The 7,500-nt window shown below is 36.4% G+C and overlaps 1 protein-coding gene across 1 annotated transcript in view; it reads left to right on the forward strand.

Moving 5' to 3' along the window:
• LOC135215775 (uncharacterized) overlaps positions 1-7,500 on the forward strand; it is a 375,121-nt gene that overhangs the window by 218,276 nt on the left and 149,345 nt on the right. The window lies entirely within an intron of this gene.

The following is a 7,500-nucleotide window of genomic DNA, read 5'->3' on the forward strand; positions in this document are numbered from 1 at the left end:
AAGTTGCCAGGTCTTAATTTCCGTTCTCACCATGCCCACAAAATTGAGATGAGATTTCTCGATATAAAATACGACAATAATGCGGAGTAGATGCTTGAATCCATTTTTCTTAATTATGTCGGTGTCTCAAACTATGGTGGTTTCGGTTTCACATTAACCAGAAGCCTAGTCCATTAGTTATATTAAAAGAGGAGGGTGTTATGGGCCTTGAAATAGTTAGTAGTTTAATATTTATTACCGCATATAAAGTTTTACTACTTTTAGTATCTATTAATTTCACAGAATTGTGTAGAATTTGGAAGTATGCGGTGTGCCTGTGATGCCTTTACTTTTACTTACAATTGATTTGAAATAGGTGTGTAGGTGCAATGGGTATTTTGTGTGTTTTAGGGTTCTCTATAGTTCTCTGACAGATTTTTATATAAATTGACTTTTTCCTTTGTAATTCCTTTTAATGATTCGGCGTCAATAACCGCGTTGTTGTGATGCCAGTAAGAACTAACAAATCAATCAAACTCACTTTAACAGAAAGCTGGAGGTCTACTTTTGGTGGAGGACACACTACAGCATCCTTGGGACAATCTCGAGGTGTATGCCCTCCCTCTGTTCTGCCTGATCCTTGAGGTCCTGAACAGAGTAATGAGTTCCTGGAATCTCTAGATGACCTTGGTGGTGCCCCTGTGGCCTCAAGCAGAGTGATTCCCAGACCTTCTGTCCCTCCTGTCACATATTCCAAGGGAAATTCACCCATGGCACAACCTCTTTTGCCAACCTCGTGGAAAGGTTTTACCTGTCTGTAGAGTCCCTATCACTTTATGGCTGGAGATATATCTAGTATCTCTTGTGATGAGAGGCTTTTCTCATGGAACTGCAGGCCAGATGTCCAGCTATCTCAGCAGGTGTTCGTCAGCAGTTTACCAGGGCAAGTAGGCTGTCTACTGTGATTGGTGTCTTTGATAGGGTTTCTCACCACTCGGAACTTCTGTTCAGCGGATAGCAGATTTCCTGATCTCTCTCAGGGATGAGAAAGGTCTTCCCGTCTTGGCTGGCAGAGGCTACAGGGCTGCCTTGCGGTTAGTTCTGTGCTTGGAGGGTGTGGCCATGTCTTCATCATGAGAAATCTTGTTGTTCAGGAGCCATTAACAATCCTGTTCACCAAGAGAACTCAAATCTGCAACATGGGACCTTAAGGGGCCGGCCAGCTAATGCCCTTTTTTAAGGACAGGACTTTGATATTCATACCACTTAACCCTTAAACGCCGAATGGACGTAGTAAACGTCGAGTCAAAATCTCCCCCGATTGCCGAATGGACGTACCATACGTCGACTCAAAAAAGTTTTTTTAAAAATTCGCGGAAAAATACTTATAGGCCTACCAGCCGAAAACTTTTGAAATCGCACCTTGGGGGATGCTGGGAGTTCACGGATCAAGGCATTGTTTTGTTTACAATTTGTTACGCAGGCACGCAAGCGTGAATTTCTTTCTTATCGCACTAAAAAGTATCAGTGACACATCTCAAAAATTATTTCGTCACTTTGACATAATTTTTGCACCGTTTTAAATTATCCATTACATGAAGTATTATATATGAAAATGTGCGCAATTTCATGTAGAATACAACAAAAAATACTCATGATTGTAGCTTTTATCAGTTTTGAAATATTTTCATATAAATAACGATAAGTGCAAAAATTTCAACCTTCGGTCAAATTTGACTCTACCGAAATGGTCGAAAAATGCAATTGTGGGCTAAAACTCTTATATTGTAGTAATATTCAACTATTTACCTTAATTTTGCAATAAATTGGAAGTCTCTAGCACAATATTTAAATTTATGGTGAATTTATGAAAAATCTTTTTCCTTACGTCCGCGCTGTAACTCTTCCGAAAAAAATCATACATGCGATTGTGGTAATGTTTGCACCATTTTAAATTAGCCGTTACATAAAGTTTTATTATATAAATGTGTGCAATTTCAGCACAATACACTAAAAACAACCCATGGTTGTAGCTTTTATCAGTTTTGAAATATTTTCAATATAAAAAATGGTAAAGTTGACAAAATTTCTCAACCTTCGGTCAATTTTGGACTCTACCGAAAATGGTTTGAAAAACGCCAATTGTAAGCTCCTACTTCTTATTTTTTAAGTTTTAAGTATTCATCATTTACCTTCATTTTTTAACAAATTGGAAGTCTCTAGCACAATATTTCGATTTATGATGAATTTATAAAAAATAATTACATTTTCCTTTCGTCCGCGCGGTAACTCTTCCGAAAAAATCATACGTGCAATTGTGGTAATGTTTGAACCATTTTAAAGTAGCCGTTACATAAAGTTTTATATATGAAAATGTGCGAAATTTCATGTAGAATACAACGAAAAATAATTCAAGGTTGTAGCTTTTCTCATTTTTGAAATATTTGCATATAAATCACGATAAATAGAAAAAAAAACCACATTTGGTCAACTTTGACTCTATCGAAATGGTCGAAAAATGCAATTGTAAGCTAAAACTCTTATATTTTAGTAATATTCAATCATATAACTTCATTTTGCAACAAATTGGAAGTCTCTAGCACAATATTTCGATTTATGGTGAATTTATGAAAAAAACTTTCCTTCCCTCCGCGCGCGGATTCTCCGCCATAAATCTCCGAATTGCGTACATCGCATTCTCGGAAAATTTGCTCCGTTTCATATTAGGCATTTCATAGAGTTTTATATATGAAAATGTGCGCAATTTCATGTAGAATAAAAGGAAAAATATTTGAAGGATGTAGCTTTTCTAATTTCCGAAATAATTGCATATAAAAAAAATTTATTAAAAAATTTCTACATTTAGTCATTTTTAACTCGTCGGAAATGGTCGAAAACTGCAATTGTAAGCTAAAACTCTTACAGTATCGTAATATTCCATCATTTAACTTCATATTGAAACAAATTCGAAGTCTCTATAACAATATTTAGATTTATGGTGAATTTAAAAAAAAAAATTTTTTACGTCCGCGCGTTACGAATTCATGCATCATTTTGTGATAATATTGTCTCTGTGTTGTTTTTATCGTTTTACAATGTGTGATATACAAAAAGATAGCAATTTAGTTTACATTACAACGAAAAAAAAAGTAACTTGTTACCTTTAACCGTTTTGCGCACAGCGCGATTTGAATACAATTATATATGAAATTTTGTTTTTGCGCTATCATATATTTATATATGATAATGATATTCTTTATCATTTCTGATGGTTGTATACTAAACTTCAGGCAATGACAAAAAAAGGAGCCAAAAATGAACTCTTAATCTTGAAAACTAAGCGCGCTGTGATTTTTTGAAAAAATAATTTTTTCCGCTTCTGCGCTCACTCCAAACCGGCCCCGGCATTCGGGGGAGGTTTTGATTTTTACCGCTTCGGCGTTTAAGGGTTAATAAGGTGACTTGGGACATCTCCAAACCGCATATGATTTTCGCCTCTGACCTTCGGTTTTGTGACGCCAGGCGATTTATCCCGAAAATAACCATTTTTCAAATTCTATCTCCTCCCTTGATATTTAATATTAAGACTTGGGATTACTACCATATATAGACCTGATGTAGACCTCCAATCGAATGTAGAGTTTTTTTTTCTAAAAGACATTTTTTTGCTAGATAAGAATTTTTCAATATCTCCTCCCTTGATATTAATTTTTTTTTTCTAAAGAGAATTTTTTTGCTAGATATGAATTTTTCAATATCTCCTCCCTTGATATTTAATATTTAGACCTGGGATTACTACCATATATAGACCTGATGTAGACCTCCAATCGAATGTAGAGTTTTTTTTTCTGAAAGACATTTTTTTGCAAGATATGAATTTTTCAATATGGTCAAAAAATAAACCCTATAAATCAGGAGAAAAAAATTTATAAAAAAATACGAAACAAAAATTGGAAAAAGGGCTCTATTTGATTGTTCTATAATGTCTTTATGAGTTATATACCAAATTCCAATGTTATAGCTTTAAAACTAAGTGAGAAGATAGATTTTGAAGGTCAATAAGTATAGTTTTGAGATACGGGCGTTCAAAGTTTTCCTTCGTATTTCTATAAAGACAGTGTTAATAAATAATGATTATTATGAATGTATATTTCTTTTTTGTGTATTAATAAACCAAAACTATTTTATTTATCATAATTTAATCATAAATGATGATCCCTTTGCTCATATATCGCAGCCTGGGGCACTGCTTGAGGCAAGATGGGGCACTCCTTCCTACGCAATTCTCTCTCTCCCCTTCACTAACTTGGCTTATTACAGCAAATTTTCTTCTTCTGTATGTTAGCGAGATGTTTTCCTTGTATTTTCCTCTTTGGCATGATGAAATTCTTGCCCGAAACAAAGATAAACAAACGTAAATGCAAGAGAATGTCAAGAGGTGAAACTCGAAGGCGTAGTCTTTTTTACAAAGACAATTTAATAAATCATGATTATTATGAATTTCATATTCCATTTTGGGTATTAAAAAACCAAAACTTTGTTATTTATCATAAATGAAGATTTTGCTCAAAGATCGTAGCCTTGGGCATAGTGTGACGTGTGCTGTCAAGCAAGACGGGGGCGTTACTAAGCAACCCTTACTTCGCAACCCTCCCCTCTCTCTTCACTAACTACGCATATATTATGATATTCTGTAATAATACTTGAGCGATTTTTCTTCGTCTGTATGTTAGCGAGATGTTTTCCTTGTCTTTTCCTCATTGGCATGATGAAATTCTTGCCGAAACATACATAAACATACGTAAAAGCGGGCGAATGTCAGAGGTGAAATGGAACGTGTAAACTACTTGAAGTCTGTGATAGCACTAAATCAGGACTGGACTTGGTAGCTGAGCCTGAAGTCTCCTTCTCGACCCGGGGAATGTCTACAGATGCCATTTCTCCCAATTTCTTTGACAATAATTATCAAAATTTACGATAATAGAAGAAATATTGCATTTTCTTGTACGGATCAATGTTTTAGGCTTATTGAGTTACGTTAACTAATTACCCTGTAACTACGAAAGTAAGAGGAATTTTGACGAAATATTTCGTATACGAATTCTCAATTGCCATATGAAGCTCCATGGATTTTTTCATGACTGCATTTTTCGCCCTATACCACCATATATAGGGTTCTGGCCGGCCCCCTTAATCTGGTCCTAAGTTCTCTCTCTCAGGCTCCTTTCAAGCCACTACATCGATTGTCAGACAGGAATCTGACTCCGAAGACAGTTTTTCCTTTGCCCTTGGCTTCCTCAAAGAGAGTTGGAGAGCTTTATGCCTGAGCTATGACATGAAACACACCAGGGGTTGGGGGTTGTGGCTTTGAATTTGTCCTGGAATTCATGGCTAAGACTTGGAATCCCTTGGTGCATGACGACAGATTTGCCTCATTTTCAGTTCATTTGTCCTGTCAAAGCTCTGCACTATCTAAAAATGACTCGTCACCTATGGCCTAAGTGCCATAGACTTTTTGTTGGCATGGGCCAATCCAGAAGGGAAGTGTCCAAGAATACCAGTGGATTCTGCCTGCTTGAGGTGATTGTTCCTCACTTGCAAGTTCTGTCACTGAGTCTGTCCTGGCAAGAGCACATGATGTCAGCAGAAGAACTTGTTTGTTAATAGGGTTTTGAATGCTGGTTCTGGGCTTCGGCAAACCACGTTCCCTTCCTATTACCTGAAGGACATTGGCCAAAGGTCCTTGACCGCTTTTTCTTTGGGTCCAGTGGTGGCTGCCCAACAACTTGTGTATCTCATCCAGTACTCCTGGTGGAATAGTTTGTATCTTACCTAAGGTGATCGTGTGAAAGAGAGAATGAGTGAGTTAGCGGGTCTTTTCTCTCTCTTCTCTCTCTCTCTCTCTCTTCTATAGAATGGACATGTCATATACTGGAACTGCTCTGATGCAGGTGAGTGTGGCAGTCATACTGGTTGCAGTTATTTGGTTTATTACTATAGAATAGACAAATCTGCTTCTTAGTAGCACTCCTCTCTCTAGCAAGGGGAGAGAGGAGTGGTGACAAATTCCTGTGGCCTACATGGTTTGTTGCTTGGATAGACTATGGTTCTCTCTACCTTCCATGAATGCAATGAATCCGGACATGTTTCATTGTGTTTAAATCCAGCAGGCTGAGTTTTAGTTACTAACTTATCTATTCTTTCACGGGCTCAGACCCCCTTCTTTAGAACTTGATCTAGAAATGGTGGTAGGTGGGCTGAACCCCCAGCCTTTTCAGGGTACTTGTACCTCCCTCCAAATATGTATAAATCTATCTTATTAAGACTGAAGGTTTGTTCCACGTATGAACATATGACAACTTTTTAATCATTTTGTATGTTTCATAGCTAACAAACCTGAGGTCTTAACATTTACTGCCCACCTCTAGCCACCCCTTCATATCCTGGGTTGGAAGAAAGACTTTATGCTTCTTGAGTTCCCAAACCAGTCGGTGACCAGCTTCCACTTCATTTACATGTGTTGCCAGATGCCCCAGATTCCTTTCTTTATAAACTGATTCTTTTAACTGGTTTCCAGCTGGCACTAGAAGATTATTCTATTGTTAAGACCTTAGGTTTGTTAGCTATAAAAAATACAAATTGATTAAAAATGTTCATTTTATTAATGCTGCAGCACACATTATTTTGAGCAGCTGATATAGTACAGATCAGATCATCATTTAACCCAGGTAGCAAGTTTGAAACTGGTTAACTTAATTAACCTTTTTGGTCAGTTCAGTTTAATAAGGGCACATCAAGAGGATGAGACTTTCTTTACAAAGGTGATAAAAAGTATGAAATTATGCTTTCTTTTCTGGCATGATAGAAAAAATTCCTTGTTAATGTTATTGTATATATGATGTCAATTTCCATCTATCAGGCAACTTTGTTTAAAATCAAGGGCTGGCCACTGGTATTCGGTTACATCACAGATGTAAGTGGCAGATGAGTGCTACCTAGTTTTATTATAGAATGTGATACACAGCGGTACTATCAGGGAACTATGATGCTTAGTCTGTTAATACATATTTTATTGGTGATGTTTATGACTTGTCAGTGTCCTGATGAATTTTTTATCTTTGCTATGCCAGTGCAGTGTACCTACTGGTTTGTTGTGCTATACATTACATTTAGAAAGATATTACATTTAGTGTGTCAGTGTAAGTGATGTGACATTTTGTAGTTTTTGTACAGGATACGAAATAGGTAAATAGAAAAGAACAGTTAGTACTTAATAACCAGATGGTTTCAAGGCTAACCAGATGGTTTCAAGGCTACATCATCAACCATACATGCATAAATTAAATCAGTGAACTCAAGAGCTCCTTTTGTAACTCAAAAATGAAAGTTTTCAGTTTCAAAATTAACATTTCACTCCCATTGTTAGCTTTATATGATATATTTATTTATTACCAGGTTTGACATTTTTTTTCATCAGTTAATGGTGAAGTATTTTCTCATGCCTGATGTGACATTTTGTAG

The sequence above is a fragment of the Macrobrachium nipponense genome, chromosome 5 (assembly GCF_015104395.2).
Source record: "Macrobrachium nipponense isolate FS-2020 chromosome 5, ASM1510439v2, whole genome shotgun sequence".
Taxonomy (NCBI): Eukaryota; Metazoa; Arthropoda; class Malacostraca; order Decapoda; family Palaemonidae; genus Macrobrachium; species Macrobrachium nipponense.